The 17,146-nt window shown below is 41.6% G+C and overlaps 1 protein-coding gene across 5 annotated transcripts in view; it reads left to right on the forward strand.

The window, feature by feature from the left end:
• Positions 1 to 17,146, forward strand: part of Esr1 (estrogen receptor 1) — a 321,561-nt gene that overhangs the window by 60,465 nt on the left and 243,950 nt on the right. The window contains exons 2-3 of one of the 5 annotated variants that reach the window (XM_048354300.1): positions 6,940 to 6,989; positions 7,622 to 7,802. The exons of 2 other annotated variants lie outside the window; for them this stretch is intronic. The gene's annotated coding sequence lies outside the window, so the exon portion shown is untranslated. The remainder of the gene's footprint in view (positions 1 to 6,939; positions 6,990 to 7,621; positions 7,803 to 17,146) is intronic. 2 more of the 5 variants (XM_048354303.1, XM_048354302.1) reach the window with 2 other exon arrangements.

Genomic DNA, 17,146 nt, shown 5'->3' on the forward strand with positions numbered 1-17,146 from the left:
TGGGTCCTGGGCCAGAGGACCAGTCCAGGCAGACAATTGACTGAATCGGAATAAAGTCTGTGGAGTTGAAAATAGTACTCTATCTATGTCTATGGGAATCTCCTGTTGTTTTTTTTCTGTAATTTTTTTTTTAAAAAGAAAGTAGCTTCAGAAAAAGAGGAAAATGGGCTGGGGATATGGCCTAGTGGCAAGAGTGCCAGCCTCATATACATGAGGCCCTGGGTTCGATTCCCCAGCACCACATATATAGAAAAAGCCAGAAGTGGTGCTGTGGCTCAAGTGATACAGTGCTTGAGCAAAAAGAAGCCAGGGACAGTGCTCAGGCCCTGAGTCCAAGCCCCAGAACTGGCCAAAAAAAAAAAAAAAAAAAGAAAAAGAGGAAAATAATCTAGTTTGTTTATATGTAGATTTTTTTTTTTTTTTTTTTTTTTGCCAGTCCTGGGGCTTGGACTCAGGGCCTGAGCACTGTCCCTGGCTTCTCTTTGCTCAAGGCTAGCACTCTGCTACTTGAGCCACAGCGCCACTTCTGGCTGTTTTCTGTATATGTGGTGCTGGGAAATTGAACCCAGGGCTTCATGTAATTGAGGTAAGCACTCTTGCCACTAGACCATATCCCCAGCCCTATATGTAGATTTTTAATAAGAACTTTTACATAATTTTCATGTATAAAGACCTGGGGGTGGGCCTGTTTGAATGTGAGTATAGTTGTTAAGAAAGCAAAGAAGGGCTGGGGATATAGCCTAGTGGCAAGAGTGCCTGCCTCGGATACACGAGGCCCTAGGTTCGATTCCCCAGCACCACATATACAGAAAACGGCCAGAAGCGGTGCTGTGGCTCAAGTGGCAGAGTGCTAGCCTTGAGCGGGAAGAAGCCAGGGACAGTGCTCAGGCCCTGAGTCCAAGGCCCAGGACTGGCCAAAAAAAAAAAAAAAAAGAAAGCAAAGAAGATGACCTTCTTTGTGAAAATACTCATCTGTGCAATTTGCTCCCAAACACCTCAAAAGATAGAAAAAAGATGAATGATAGAATGAGAAAATATGCATGAAAATATTGATATTTGAGGAATCTGAAAAGTATGTATGGAATATTCTGGGCTCTTTTTCCTTTGAGTCTGAATTTTTTTAAAAAGAAGTTAAGCGTGGCTCTTGAGAACGAAGGAGATTGATGTAAACATTCTTATCCTGTGCTTGCTTGCGTCAACAACGATTTGGTGGTGACGATCTAGGACGGCCACTGAAGTTCTGGTGAACATGAATGGACCCAGGAGTTCTTGTACCGTGGGGAAAGAATACAATTCTTCACATTTTAATCCACTTCCCTGGTAATAGCATAGCAGATCTGTGCATTAATTGATGGATATTGCTTAGTCATTTTCACACTTCTCTTGCAAATTGTGGAACATTTCATTATCTTGGAATCATCTTACATCTTTAGATAGACTAAGTGCCAGAGCCATCAAATGGTTTCGCCAAGAAGACTTCATTAAGAAATCCAGACTAACTTCCAAGTCTGACTTTTGAATGGCATCTTTCTTAAGCATAGATCTTTGTCTTGGAACACAGAAGAAAAAAGCAATGAACAAAAATCACTTCTTAGCAAAGCCTCGAGAAACAGAGTATTTCTTATCTAAAAACGTGAAACCCCAAATCTCCAGGATCTGGAACTTTCTGAGCATCAACGTGATATCACTCATGGAAAATTCCACACCTGAACCCATGTGACAGGTTGTAGTCAACACAGGCACGCTGAAATATTGTGTAAAACCACCTTCAGGCTGTGTGTGTAAGGTGGAGAGGGAACATGAATGCATTTTCTGCTTAAACTTGGGTCTCTTCCTCTACGTAGCACATTCTGCATGTGCAAGTCCTATAAAATCTGGAAACATCTGGACCCTAACAGTATCCGGCAGAATATACCCTTTTAATTGATCTGATCAGATGTTAGATTTGTTGGAGACAGTCTGTCATTTGCCTTATCATACTGAGTAGGAAAAAATGTACTTTAAAAGCAAGCATGTTTATCAAGACTCTGCAACCAAAATACCATAGAAGCTACTGTGTTTGAAGTACTAGGTCTCATATAAATAAAAAAAATTCAATTATAAACTGGAATAAAGAAAACAAATAAAATATATGCAAAATCTTAGCTCTTGTAAATTATTTGTTAAAAAAAAACATTTGGTGTGAGTTCTAATCCAACCTGTCTGTTCTTACAGAGTTACATTTTGTGGATTTAAATGGCATAGATGCAATTTGTATTATGATTTTATTTTTAAATTTATTTTAACCTACTATTATATACACATTTCAATGCTTATATAAACTTTTAGTACAGTAGGTTTCCTGTAATGTAAGCATAAGTGCTTGTTAAAATTTGTGCAGAACTTATTTAACTAGTTAAGTAGTTAACTAGTTAAAATTTGACTTTTTCCTCCATTTTTTTTTGTAAAAGATAATTAACCTCCTCATTCTCCCATAATGAAATCTCCATGAATTTTACTGCTATCAAACATGTTTCTGGGGGTAGATTTCCAGAGTATGATTGTTGTATCTAAAAATATGCATAGATTTATAGATGATGGATAGAGATGTGTGTGTGTGTGTGTGTGTGTGCATATGACAACCATATCTTATTTGTGAAATGTCCTTGCCAGTTTATTGTGGCATCTGTATATCACTTATGCTATTTTAAACACCAGCTGTCAGATCTAGGCGCTAGATTACAATTTTTGTCCAATCCAACTATGAAAGACAGCAAGAAGGTAGTAGAGAAAGCTTGGGTTTTGAAGCTTGATAGTTTTTTTTCCCCCCGGTCCTGGGGCTTGAGCTCAGGGCCTGGGCACTCACTGTCCCTGATTCTCTTTGTGCTTAAGGCCACAGTGCCACTTCTGGCTTTTTTCTGAGTGCTTTATTGGAGATAAGAGTCTCACGGACTTTTCTGCCTCGGTTGGCTTTCAACCACGATACTCAGATCTCAACCTCATGAGGAGCTACAGGTGTGTAATCCTCCTCATGAGGAGGATTACAGGTGTGAGCCAGTGCTTGGCCATTTCCACAACCAGCTGAAGGTGGACAGTTTTATGGTTCAGTCATTGATCTTGGGGTTCCATGATGCTAACTAACTTATTTAACCTCTATGATTCAGTTTTCTTCAATACAATTAATAGTATTCATTCATAGAGTTTTGTGGGTAGTAAATAAAGCTGTTTAATATATACCCAAACACGGATAGTTGTTGAATAAGAAAATTGAATTAATTGTCAACATTTCACTCTGTCTTCTCTATTATTCTTATAGGAATCATTCTCTCGATTTGAATAAATGCTAGGTCAAGTTTATCTTCAAGCCCGGGAGAGGGAGAATTCCTTCTCTCCGTAACATTAAAGGCTTATTACAGTTTTGAATTTTCCTTTAAAGCCCTTATCTTCTCTGGACAAACTAATTGAAAAAGTTTTATTTATTTATTTTTTATTTTTTGCTAATCGTTGGGCTTGGACTCAGGACCCGAGCCCTGTCCCTGGCTTCTTTTTAACTCAAGGCTAGCACTCTACCACTTGAGCCACAGAGCCACTTCTGGCTTTTTCTTTTTATGTGGTGCTGAGGAATCGAACCCAGGGCTTCATGCATGCAAGGCGAGCACTTTACTGCTAAGCCATATTCCCAGCAATATTTAGACCAATTTGTTAGCTCATTTTTTTTTTGCCAGTCTTGGGGTTTGAACTCAGGGCCTGAACACTGTCCCTGGCTTCTTTTTAACTCAAGGCTAGCACTCTACCACTTGAGCCACAGCGCCACTTCTGGCTTTTTCTATATATGTGGTGCTGAGGATTCAAACCCAGGGCTTCATGTATGCAAAGCAAGCACTCTACCCCTGGCCATATTCCCGGCCCTTGAAAAAGTTGTTAAGTAAAATTATGTTTAAAATTATCTTTACATAGTAATGCAAAAGAGTTTCAGTTCAACACATTAAATACATCTTTTCTCTCTCTCTCTTTGATAACATTATCCTAATGTCTCTATTTTAACTGGCTTAATTATTTTTCTTCTTCTTATTATCTTCCAATAGGTGTCATTTAATGAAACCGCTATGAACACAGTACATCTTGACCAGTATCACGTCTGTCCTCATTCTCTCACTGATTCTAATCCTACCCATCCCCTTAAGTTACCTGGTTCCATTTTTACATATGCTCATTGGGTATTTCGCCTGCATATACCAGCCATTCTACAATCCATTCGCCTGTCCCCACGGAAGCCTCCCTGCCCACCCTAACCCATTTCAGTTTCCTGCTATTCATGTTGTTAAACTTTAATGAAATAATAGTTCTGAGGTATCAGCAGAGGTACATTTTGACCCCCTTCCCCCACAACAACTTATGAGCAGAAGAAGCGTATTTCACAAATCAGAGATTCCAGATGTGGGTGGGGAGAGCTGGAATTCAGAGTTAGTTCAACCCCTGACCTCAGGTTTTCAAAGATCTGGGCTCTTTGCAACTTCCGGCTCTGCCTTTTTCCATAATCTTGAGGCTGGATGGCCACTCTCATAAACTCCTTGCCAGCTGATTTTATGAGAGAAGAAATGCCCACAAGAATGAATGTGACTCACGGCTCAGCCTTGGACCAATCAATGGATTAGACTATTTAGGCCGTGCCTCTGAAGTGGGAGGTTTTAGGAAATCACGTGATTTTAACTGTTTTTCTACGTAGTGAATATATTTTGGCTTTGGCAGCTGCAAGTTATATAGTAAGGAAAACACAAGTTTGGAATATATCCATCACAACTTACTACCACAATTTTACTAACTTGCAAATAACTGCCCCCAAACTTAATGCTGTCTTTTTTGGTACTGGGGCTTGAATTTAGGGACCATTTTTTTTTTTGCTTGGCTTTTTCATTCAAAGTTGGTGCTGTAGAGATTGAACTACATCTCTCCTTCTGTTTTGTTGCTTGTTAATTTTGGAGATAAGAGTCTCAAGAACTTTCTTACCTGGGTTGGCTTCAAACTGGGATCCTTAAATCTCAGTTTCCTGAGTAGCTAGGACACAGATGTGAGCTACAGGCAGCCTACTTGAAAGCTGTTTGCTATTGTCCAAGCCCTTGATTTCTTAGCCCTTGATTTGTGATTCAAATTGTTACCTTGACTTAAGATTATTGCCATTTTTTTTTTATTTTTTTGCCAGTCCTGGGGCTTGGGCTCAGGGCCTGAGCACTGTCCCTGCCTTCTTTTTGCTCAAAGCTAGCACTCTACCACTTGAGCCACAGTGCCACTTCTGGCTTTTTCTATATATGTGGTGCTGAGGAATTGAACCCAGGGCTTCATGTATATGAGGTGAGCACTTTACCACTAGGCCATATTCCCAGCCTCCCAAAAATTTTTGATTTTGTATCATAATGTTACTGTACAGTTAGGAGACAGGGAAGCTGGGTGTACATTTTAAAATTTTTATATTTCATTCCTATTATTTGCTGTGCATGGAGTTAACTGTAGGGATGCAATAGGTGATGTCCCAGGGCCTGTAAAATTGCAAAGCATACAGCCTGGTCTACCAGTAACTCCATTTCTAATAGAGTTGCATTGACCTCTTTCTACCTATGTCCCTTGGAATAATTCTTGTGCAAGCAGTGCATTCCATCATATTATAAAAAGAAGAAAGATGTATTATAGAGAATGGAAGATGTATTATAGAGAATGGAAGATTTCTTAGGCACTGTGAGGTTATCAACCTTTCATTTCTTGAATAGTTTTGCCCAGAGGGTTTGTACTATGAGACGGGACAAATTTTGGGTTTGGGTAGGCTTTCTCCAGCTTTGAATGGACAATTTCAAACAGTCTGAACTGGCAGGTTAATCTACTTTGCAGCATTTATCTATGACCTCTATCAGTACCTAGGCCTTAGCATCCAAGGCCATTGTGTGTGTGTGTGTGTGCGCGTGCGTGCGTGCATGCGTGCGCGCGCATGTGCGTGTGCACACACATGCCGGTCCTTGGGCTTGAATTCAGGTCCTGGGCACTGTCCCTGAGATTTTGTGCTCAAAGCTAGTATTCTGCCACTTGAGCCATCGCCCCACTTCCCACTGTTTGGGTGGTTAATTGAAGATAATAGTCTGACAGACTTTCCTGCCTAGGATGGCTTTGAATCATGATCTTCCAATCTCAGCCTCCTGAGTAGTTAGGGTTACAGGCGTGAGCTAATGGTGCCTGGGCTCATGGAAGAGTTTGAAATGGAAATTGTAAGGGAGGATGGGGAGAATGCAAGTTACATTGGCTGGGGTGAAGTGGAGACAGAGAAGCAAGGCCACGATGAATGAGCTGAGGGGAAAATCCTTTGCTTCTGCAATAATTTCCAGGATTCGTGGTGACTTTGTCATTGATCAAGAACCATCCGCTTCACCATTATGGACTTTTAATTTTTCATTCATAAATAAGAAAACGTTAAGCAATGCTTGTCACATTTCTTTCAGATCTGAACTCAGAATGTTAATGAAATTTAAATCAGAAAAACTATTTTTCTTGGAAGGAAATTCATTATAAATATTTATTAAATGAGGCTAAAACACTTGAAATATTTATGATATTGAATTAGAAATACAGTCATCATGAAGAAATTCAGGCATGATTTCAACAATTTTATAATACTCCAGTTATAAAATATAATTGATATATAACTGCAACTAATATTTAATTAAATGTAGCCATAATGAAGTGCAATTGGTGAATATAACTGGAGAAGGTTGCAATTAAACTCTGAAGAAAAATTCTAAAATTTCCTGTGTGTCTCTGAGCATCAGAGGAGATGTGTGACTAGGTCCATGGAAGGGGAATCAAGCCAATATGGAACTTCTTAAGCAAAGGTGCTTCCGTTATAGTTCATTTTGGTATAACTAATGATACATGAAATTCTGCGGTTGTAAATCAAATCAAGTCTGGTTTTCTTCAAAGGTCCTGTCACAATGGAATGCAAGAGAAGTTTAGACAGATGAAGACTTCTGGTAGGATACTCTCTCTCTCTCTCTCTCTCAAATTAGATGGAGAAGATTTAGTTGGATGATCTCTGTTATTTCCGATGTGGATGGGAGGGAGTAGGAAAGTAGATATATTCAGATTGGAGGGAGAACAGTTTGGAGAAAAGAAAAAGAAGGGCAAAAAAAGAAAAAAACAAAAAAAGTAGCAGAGACATAAAAGAGTCCCAAATCAGTAAGACACTCCCCCGACCCCTTGAGATTTGCATGGATTATACTAGTTTCCTGTATAAGTAAATCACTGAGAAATACAACTTATTTGCTTAAAATGTTCAGTTAATGGGCTTTGGCAGCGTTTTGCAGATAACGACGCGCCCTCTCTCCACCTGATTGTGGAGCCAGGCGGTTTCTCTTTGTCCCCTCCTTCATCCTGTGATAGACTTTTTTTCCTTTCTTTCTTTCTCTTTTTTTATTGCTCGAGAGCTATAGAATTGTATCCATCCCATTGTCATCGGCCTGATGGGAATTCATGTAATTGAAAGCGTTTATCCTCTCTTAGTGGAAAAATTGGGCACTTGGAAGTAATGAAATCCCCCACCTTTGTCCGCAGTACTAGAAATACTTCTCAGTCAGTTTTGTTCTAAAGTTTCCACTTTTCCCAGGATAACCTGTTGAAAAAATGGCAGGGATAGCTCAGACAGGCTGGGCACCCAGCATCCTCTAGAGTTAGCTCACCACGAATCGAAAACCCAAACTGGGATCAGAGGGGTGGCAATGGTCAAGATGCACTGTGCTCACACACTGACACGTTGAATGGAAACCCCTTTGTACGACTGCTGAAAGGCAATAAAAAATTAATACATTAAAAAGCGTTTCTACCAAGCACTGGTGGCTCACACCTGTAATCCCAGCTATTCAGGAGACTGAGATCTGAGGATCGTGGTCTTAAGACGGCATAGGCAGGAACGTCTGTGAAACTCTTATTTCCAAGTAAGCACCCAAAAGCTGGAAGTGGAGCTGTGGCTCAAAGCGGTAGAGCTCTAGTCTTGAGCACAGAGGCCCAGGGACAGCTCCCAGACCTTGAATTCAAGCCTCAGGATCAGCATTCGTTCCAAAGGAACAGAGAATGATATAAAGAAAATTCTTAATATATGATGCAGGAAAAAAGGCAAGTTACAGAGCAAATGCAAAATAAGTCCAATTGTTTTTTTTTTTTTTTGCAAGTCCAAGGGCTTGACCTCAGTCGGTCACAGCTGGTGCTATACCACTTGAGCCATGCTTCCAGTGATGGTTAACGAGACATCCAGTCTCTCAGACCTGTCTGCCCAGATTGGCTTTGAACCACAAACCGCTGAGGCTTAGTCTCCTGAATAGCTAGGATTATTGGCAAGATGCCATTTTTCCTCTTAATACACAGAGGTACATGTCACCTCTAAATCTTTAGATATCACGTATGAACAATGAGTATTTCTGTGGAATGACATTCATAAACATAAAGTGACATTTTCACATTAGACCTTTTGCTTTATCCACCTAGTGTTGGCTGAATTTTTAAAACAAAGAAGTGTTATTTTGTAATTAAACAACAAAAACAACAACTGGCACATAACCATAGGGTACAAGAAAATTACTTGGAGTGGAAAATGTTTAAGTAATTAATTTGTCAATATTCTTCTTGGCTATTATTTCCTTTTGCTAAACCAAACCTCCCCTGCCTTTCCCCGGAGGTGGCTTTGAAAAGGAATGATAAATGTTTCTAATGAAACGAAACAGCTCAACCTTCCCACCTCCTGCCTAAATGCTCACTTTGGTTTTGTTAGGAGCAAATGCCACACTCAAATCTTTTTGGTAAATCGAGGACTGTGGGTGTTTAACAGTGCAGGACCATGGGGGACCATGCTTCTGTAGCAGGTCTTTTATCAAGTTGAGCAGGAAGGGAGGCTTGAGACCACACGAAAGGAGCGACGAGAAGGGGTCCCAATTGTACTGGGCAGGGTGACATGCACCTCAGTGTCACAGAAGAGCTGTCCTTCCGATACATGCCCCCATCTGAATCTCTCCAAAGTTTTTAGAACATATCACAAAATGATGGAGAAGCAGATGTCTCCATCATCAATAGCTTTTATAATAACGTTTCCAATATGTTACAAGGCTGGATGGCATTTTATGTGGCCCAGATTCTGTGTGTGTGTGTGTGTGTGTGTGTGTGTGTGTGTGTGTGTGTGTGTGTGTGTGTGTGTGCTGGTCCTGAGCTTTTTTTCTTTTGCTCAAGGCTGGCGCTCTACCACTTGAGCAACAGCTCTACTTCCTGTTTTTTGGTGGTCACTTGGAGATAAAAAGCTTACAGACTTTCCTGCTGGGGCCGGCTGCACATTGTGATTTCAGCGTCCTAAGTAGCTAGGGTTACACTCTCTGGGTCCATTTCCTTTTAAAACCTTTATTGATGTGGTTGTTCAAATCCAGAATAGGGCTTGAAGCCAGGGCCAATCATTCTGCCACTTGAGTCAGATCTGCAGAGCTTTCTGCTTTCGGTTATTTATTTATTTTTTTGGACAGAGATGTTTACTTGTCGGGGGCTGGGACCGTGATTCTCCTACTTAAGTCTCCCATGTGGCTGGGATTACAGATGTGAGCCATCATGCCCGGATTGTTTATTGAGATAGATTTTTGTCTGGGCTAGCCTTGCACTGCAATCCTCTTGCTCTCTGCCTCTTGAGTAGCTGGGTGTGAGCTACCAAACTGAGCTTGATTTTAATTTTTACGGCTGAATATTTGCCGAAATATCTGGCAGATTTTTCTAACGTATACCAAAATTATTACGAAACTTAACAATATAATCTCCTCTGGGGGATATATAATATAGGTTCTTTGGAGGGTGCAGTTTTGAGTTAAATTCAGCTGAAAGACAAAAGGTCTGAGGATGGTAATTGTCCCATGACAGTGGATAGACTAGTGAGCAACTCAAAATAGGGTTCTGTTGACTGGAACATCTAGACCAACGAATCAACTACTGAACTTTAAATTCTTATCAACTATCCAGCCTTACTAATGTATTCATAAATGCTAAATAACTGCTTGGCAGGGAAAATCTGTGAGTGGCAGGAAAGCAGACAAGTTGTGAAACATTCAGGGTAGGGTTCCCCCAACTCTACTGCCTGTCATTTCCTGTGCCCCCAATCTGAATGTGTCTTGGGTTAATAAACATCCTCTTCCTCCACAATTTTGCAATCTTTATATTACAGATTGAATGGTGTCCCTCTCAATTAAGACAAGGAAAAGGAGAACCGAGCTCAACATAGCTTGAAATGTGACCTTATTTAAAGGAAATGAAATTGCAGTGGAGGCCTTTGGGTTGGTTTTAATTCAGTATTGCTGGTGTCTTGACAGAAGGGGAAACTGAGACCAGGCACACACGGAGAGAAAGCCAAGTAGGATGAAGGCCCAGGGGAATGACATTCCCTCCCATATGCCAAGGGATGCCAGAGATTGCCAGTAAGCCAACAGCAATGACAAAGCAGCCCGGGGTTGATACCTAGTCTTGGTCCTCAGATACAACCAACCTTGCCAACACCTGTATTTTGAACTCCAGCTTCCAGAACCATGAAGCCAGACATTTCTGAAGCATCAGCCACTGAGTCAATTGAGCAAGGAAAAGAAAGAGCTTGGCATGTTATTACACTGATCCTAGAAAAGAAATCCATTCGTGGAAATGAGAATGTTCCAGAACAATCCTTACTCACTCTTTTGTAGAAACGGAAAGTCTCCTGATGATATTTCCTGAATGTGGGGTGGGAAGGCAGCTACTGGGAGGGGACCTGAAGGCCCTGACCCTTGGCCTAGTAGAAAGGAGGAGGCCCCCTGCTAGTTGGCCTTCTGGGCAGGCTACTCCAGCTGGTGACTCTTGTTTCCTCATCCTGTGGGTCTTTGTGCAAGGAGAGACTGAGCATCTGTCCTTTTCCACTGTTTTATGGAGGAGATCCTATTGGTGTAGTCACAGGCAGACTTTTCCAGACAGAATGTAATTATATATATATATATATAATATCAATACTATGTAGTAGTAAATATATATATATATATACATATTTATATATAGGGTCTCCTTACCATTTCCACCAGGCTGCCCTAACCATAACCCTACCCAGTCCTCCAGGAGCATGATTATAGATGCAAGCTCTGCACCTAGCCCAAGAGAATGCTTTCTAAAACAAGAGTGGCAAACAGATTGATATGCAATGCTTTGCATGGCATCATCGTCTAATTAATATTTGTAAAAATGCAATAAATTGATGGAGCAAGGGTGTTTAAGGGGTCAAGGCACAATTAGTTTCCGGCCGAATTCACCAAATAAGTTTCCATTTTTCTCAGAAACAACGGACAGTCCTTGTCCCTAAGTTTTTAGTATTTTTTTTTTGTTGTTGTTGTTGTTGTGGGAGACTTCACGATTAAGCTCATGTTCTGTCCCGGTTTCTGCACGGGACCCCGGAGAGGGTCGTCAGAGTCACCCAGGCCTCCCGTATTGCAAAGTCCTCGAAATGTCTCCTATGCGTTGTTACTTAACCAAGTGGTTAACTGGCAACACAGTGAGAATTACTCAGAGGAGCGTACTTTTTATCCTTAAAAAAAAAAAAAAAATACCTGTGGCAGACTCCCCGAAGACTTGATTGCATTGGTATGGGGTGGGGCTGGGTGTGTATATTATTAATGACCCTAGGCATGGCCGGGGCTCACAACCACCAGACTTCCAGGTTTGCTCCGGGCAGAATGCAGATGAGGGTTAGGCTTGTGTGTAATGTCATTAACTCATTCCGGACGTCCCAAGAGAGTAACTGATATCATGGCACAAAGTGGCTCATTCAAATGCAGGTTCTGACCCTCAGCTGTTGTCCAAGTGTTTTCATTACTTGGTAGAAATCACTGGCTAGGAACCATCTCCATTTTTTTTTTTTTTTTTGGTGCCAGTCCTGGGGCAGGGCCTAGGCACTGTCCCTGGGCTTTTCTATGCGAGGCTAGAGCCCTATCACTTGAGCCACAGCTTCATTTCCAGCTTTGCGGTAGTTAATTGGAGATGGGTCTCAGGAGCTTTCCTATCTGGACTGGCTATAAACTGAGATCCTCAGATCTCAGGCTCCTATGTAATTAGGATTATACTTGTGACTTACTGGCTTTAGGCTCTTAAAACTTTTTTAAAATCCAGTCTTAAATGAAAATGTAGTAAATATAAAATTAGAAGTAGCTCTTAAACATTTTGATCTTGGTTTTATATGTAGATTTATAGAATGCAAACTTTAATAAAGATGAATCTGTTCTTTTTAAAAAGGTATTTCTCTTAAAGTAGAATTTTCTTCCAAATAGAAGCATCTTTGAAGATTATTTTAACAAAAATACCTTAATTTAAAAAATGTAATATATTCTAAAATTGTTATTATAAAGTACCAAGGGGTTACCATTTCCTACTCGGGTAAGAAGTACATTTCTTTCTGGACAATGTCTTTACCCTCCCCAAGTTCTTTCCTCCTGTCTCCACCCACAAGTTATATAGTTCATTTTCAACATAGAGTCTAGTAAATACCACTACCGAAAATATGTTAATTTTGAAGATAGGGAGTCTGAGACTCAAAAGATTGAGTGTATCGATGGAGAGTTTTTCAAGCTTTCTTGTTTTTAGAGACCCAGACGGTTGTGAGGGGATTGGCAGTACACTTTGCAGACTGCCCCCTTAGCTGGGGTTGGTCTGAGGGCTTCTTCATGAGTAGTTTGGAATTATAGATTTTTCTGAAGAAGACCACAGAGGTGAAACCTGCCACTGTCATCACAGCATATCAAGTATATCTCCTGCTGATATGATTTCTCACAATGAGTACTGACCTGGATTTCTGGAGGTGGTATTTGTTGTGTATTTCTTTTTCTTTTCTTTTTTTCTTTTTCTTTTTTTTTTTTTTGGCCAGTCCTGGGCCTTGGACTCAGGGCCTGAGCACTGTCCCTGGCTTCTTCCCGCTCAAGGCCAGCACTCTGCCACTTGAGCCACAGCGCCGCTTCTGGCCGTTTTCTGTATATATGGTGCTGGGGAATCGAACCTAGGGCCTCGTGTATCCGAGGCAGGCACTCTTGCCACTAGGCTATATCCCCAGCCCTTTTTTTTTTTTTTTTTTTTGCCAGTCCTGGGCCTTCAACTCAGGGCCTGAGCACTGTCCCTGGCTTCTTTTTGCTCACGGCTAGCATTCTACCACTGGAGCCACAGCACCGCTTCTGGCTTTTCCTATATATGTGGTGCTGAAGAATCGAACCCAGGGCTTCATGTATGTGAGGCAAGCACCTTTTTACTAAGCCACATTCCCAGCCCCCTGGTTGTGTATTTCTATTGAAAGACTTTCCTTGTCCTTTCCCTTCACACAGCATTCTTCAGAAGAGGTTATTTTGTACTCCTACATGCAAGAAGTAGAGAAAGCTCTTTTTTTTTTTTTTGCCTTTCAGTACCAAGGTTTGAACTAAGGACCTTATGCTTGTTTAGCTAGCTTGCTCAACTGGCACTATACCTATTAAACCACACTTCCAACCCAGATTTTTGCTATCTCTTTTGGAAATGGAATCTCACTGATTTTTCTTCCAAGGCTGCCTTTCAGCCACAAGCCCCCAGATCCCAGCCCCCTGAGCCTCCAGCTCTTCTTCTTGAGCGTGGAATTTGTCCGGAAGTTATTTGCTTTTTCTGTGTATGTGGTGCTGAGGAATCGAACCTAGGGCTTCATGTATATGAGGCAAGCACTCTTGCCACTAGGCCACATTTCCAGCCCCCGGAAGTTATGTGGAATTCTCTATAGGAGATTTGTCTATTCACCTTCATTTATCTATGTAAGTTCAGCTTGATGGATATTTATATTATACTTTGGGATGTAATACAATTCTGCCTTATTGCTCAAATTATTCTAGCTTTGGGGAAAGCTATTTTTAAATATAAAAACACTGTAAAAAGAACAAAGTCAGCAGGAGAATTATTTTCATGAATGGGTATTATTTATGCCACTTTTCCATCAAATAAAATTCTATTCATTGCTTAAAATTTCAAAATTAGTGTTTGTATTTTAATGTGCCAAGATCGGAGGAGGTGGGGGGGGAATTGACATGCTTTCTGGCTGAGTTAGGCAACAGGTGACTCAACGTTATAAGAAATACTCTTTGCAGTCATAGCCACTGGCCCATACCTGTCATCCTAGCTCGTTGGAAGGCTGCGATTTGGAGGATTGCAGAATGGAGTGTGCCTAGGGAAAAACGTTCACAAGACCCATCTCAATCAATAGCTCAGCGTCGTGGCACACGCTTGATACCCTAGCTACGTGAGAGGCTGAGATTGGGAGAATCAGAGTACCAGGCCAGCCCGGGCAGAAATGTCTGTGAGACTATCTCACTGGAAGGAGCTGTGTGTGTGTGTGTGTGTGTATGTGTGTGTGTGTGTGTGTGTGTGTGTGTGTGTGTGCGCGCGTCTGTTATCCAGACTATGATGGGAAGCCTAAAATCAGGGGATCCACCTGGCTTCCTAGACAGGAAGTGAGACCCTATCTCACAAATGACTAGTGCAGAAAAGGAGTCCTGGCACAGTGGTAGAATGCCTTTCAGCAAGTGTGAGCCACTGAGTTTACAACACAGAGAGGAGGAAGAGGAGGAGGAGGAGGAGGAGAAGGGGGAGGAGGAAGGGGGAGGAGGAGGAGAAGGAGGAGGAGGAGGAGGAGGAGGAGGAGGAGGAGGAGGAGGAGGAGGAGAAGGGGGAGGAGGAAGGGGGAGGAGGAGGAGAAGGAGGAGGAGGAGGAGGAGGAGGAGGAGGAGGAGGAGGAGGAGGAGGAGAAGGGAGAATTTGGGGGACGAGGAGTATGGAGAAGAGGAAAGAAGAAGAAAGAAGACAAGGGAGAGAAAGAAGAGGAGGAAGGAGGGAGGAGGAAGAATAAGGGTGAAGAAAGAGGGGAAGAGGAGAAGCAAGAGGGACGAGAAGGAAGAGGAGGAGATGAAGGAGCAGGAGAAGAGGGGAGAAGGTGGAAAGAAGGAGGAGAAGGAAGATGAGGAAATGAAGAGGAGGAAGATGCATCTCACCCACTGCCCTCCACTCCTCCATTGCGACCCACAGCGACCCTTCCGTGGCTATGGCTGTCCCTGGGCTCAGCGTGTCCCAGAACCTGGCTCCCACCCGCACTGGATTCCAGTTATCATGACTCACTTACATTCCTTGAACATATCATTCCTATCAAGGAACTCTTGCATGTACTAGTTTCTCTTTTTGGCCCGTTCCCCTGTGAGTGCTTTCCAGACCCTGCCTTTTGTTCATCACTGTAATGTTGGTCTGCTGCCTTAGTGTGTGTGGGACCCACACGCATGCTGGAAAGTGAGGCAGGCGTGAATGGTGCATTCGTGACATAAGATTGCCGTGTGAAATTCCCCTCAGCTGACTGCGAGGCTCATGTTATGGAGAGGAACTATGGATGTGGGCCCTAGCCACGGAACAGCTTGAGAAATCAAGACTAGTGTTTGCTTGAATAACTTGGTTCTAAGCCTGGGGCGTGGCTTAAGGGGTAAAGCACACGCTTACCAAATGCAAGGCACTGAGTTCAAACCCCACCACTGCAACAGAGAGCGGGAGAAAGAAATTAGCGCCAATGTCATTTGGAAATGATAGAAATGGGGGGGGGGAGGGAAACTTACACCTGATTCTTTTTCTTTATTTATAGCATCTTACATTTTAACTCAAACATCTCTCCCTTTCTCTTTCTGTAGTTGTGCAAAGGAGTTGCCAAAGCAGTGTATGAGTTCAGTGCACCTTGATCCATGTCATCCTTTCAACATTCTCATCCATCCTGTGTCAAGGAGCCCTAATGTTTCTCCCACTCCTTCCTGTAATAGCTTCATGGTTTCAGGTCTTACATGGAGGTCTTTGATCCATTTCAGATTTGTGCTGGGGCAGGGTGATAGATAAGGGCTCTGATTCAGATCTCTGTGTGTGGATAGCCAGTTTTCCAGCACCATGTATTGAAGAGCTTGTCTCCAGCCTTTGATTTTTGTTTCCTTATTGAATATTAGATGGTTATAGGTCTGTGGGTTTGTTTCTGGGTCTTCTATCCTGCTCTATTGATCCTTGGGCCTGTTTTTGTGCCACTACCAAGCTGTCTTTCTTATTATAGCCCTGTAGTATAGTTTGAAGTTATACTATAAGTTATACTTATAGTACTACTTTTTCTCCTCAGGATCACTTTTGTGATTCAGGGACATTTATGGTTCCATTTGAATTTTTGTATTGCTTTCTCCCTTTGAATTTGTAGATTTCTTTGGGCAGTATTGCTATTTTCATGATATTATTTCTGCCAGGAAAGCATGGAAAGTCTTTCCACTTCCTACATCTTCTTCAATTTCCTTCTTTATGTTTTTATAGTTGGTTTTGTAAAATCCTGAACATATTTGGTTAATTCCTAGGGTTTTTTTTGCTACTGAAAATGGAGTTGCTTTCCTGATTTCAGTCTCAATCTTCTCATTGTTGACATACAGGAAAGCTACTGATGTTTTTTGCATTGATTTTATACCCTGCTACTTTACCAAAGTTTTTGAATCAGCTAATAGGTTGGGGAGGATTCTATAGGGTCTTTTAAATATAGGACCATGTCATCTGCAAATACAGATAGTTTTATTTCTTTCTTCCCTGTTTGAATCCCCTTTAAGTCTTGCTTTTGCCCTAGTGTTATTTCTTGGAATTCCAATACCATATTGCAGAGAAGAGGAGAGAGCGGACCTCTTTGTCTTGTTCCTGATTTGAGAGGAAATAGATTTAGTTTTGACCATTAAGTGTGATGTTGACTGTAGGTTTGTCATAAATAGCCTTTATTATATTGAGGAATGTTCCATGTAGTTTTGGCTTCTCCAGAGCTTTTATCCTAAAAACATATTGGATCTTGCCAAAAGTCTTTTCTGTATCTGTTGAGACCATCGTGTGATTCCTGTTCTTACTTCTGTTGGTGTGTTGTATTACATTTATTAGTTTACATATGTTGAAACAGTTTTGTTTCCCTGTGATGAATCCCATTTGATCATAGTGTATTATTATTATTGTTATTATCTGGCTAGTTGTTGCCTTTGGTTGGCGCATGCATTTTGATGAGAGGTGACACCGCGATTCTTCCTTGGCACTCTGCCTGAGCCAGCACATCCATTACTGC

This window comes from Perognathus longimembris, chromosome 9 (genome assembly GCF_023159225.1).
Source record: "Perognathus longimembris pacificus isolate PPM17 chromosome 9, ASM2315922v1, whole genome shotgun sequence".
Lineage (NCBI taxonomy): Eukaryota > Metazoa > Chordata > Mammalia > Rodentia > Heteromyidae > Perognathus > Perognathus longimembris.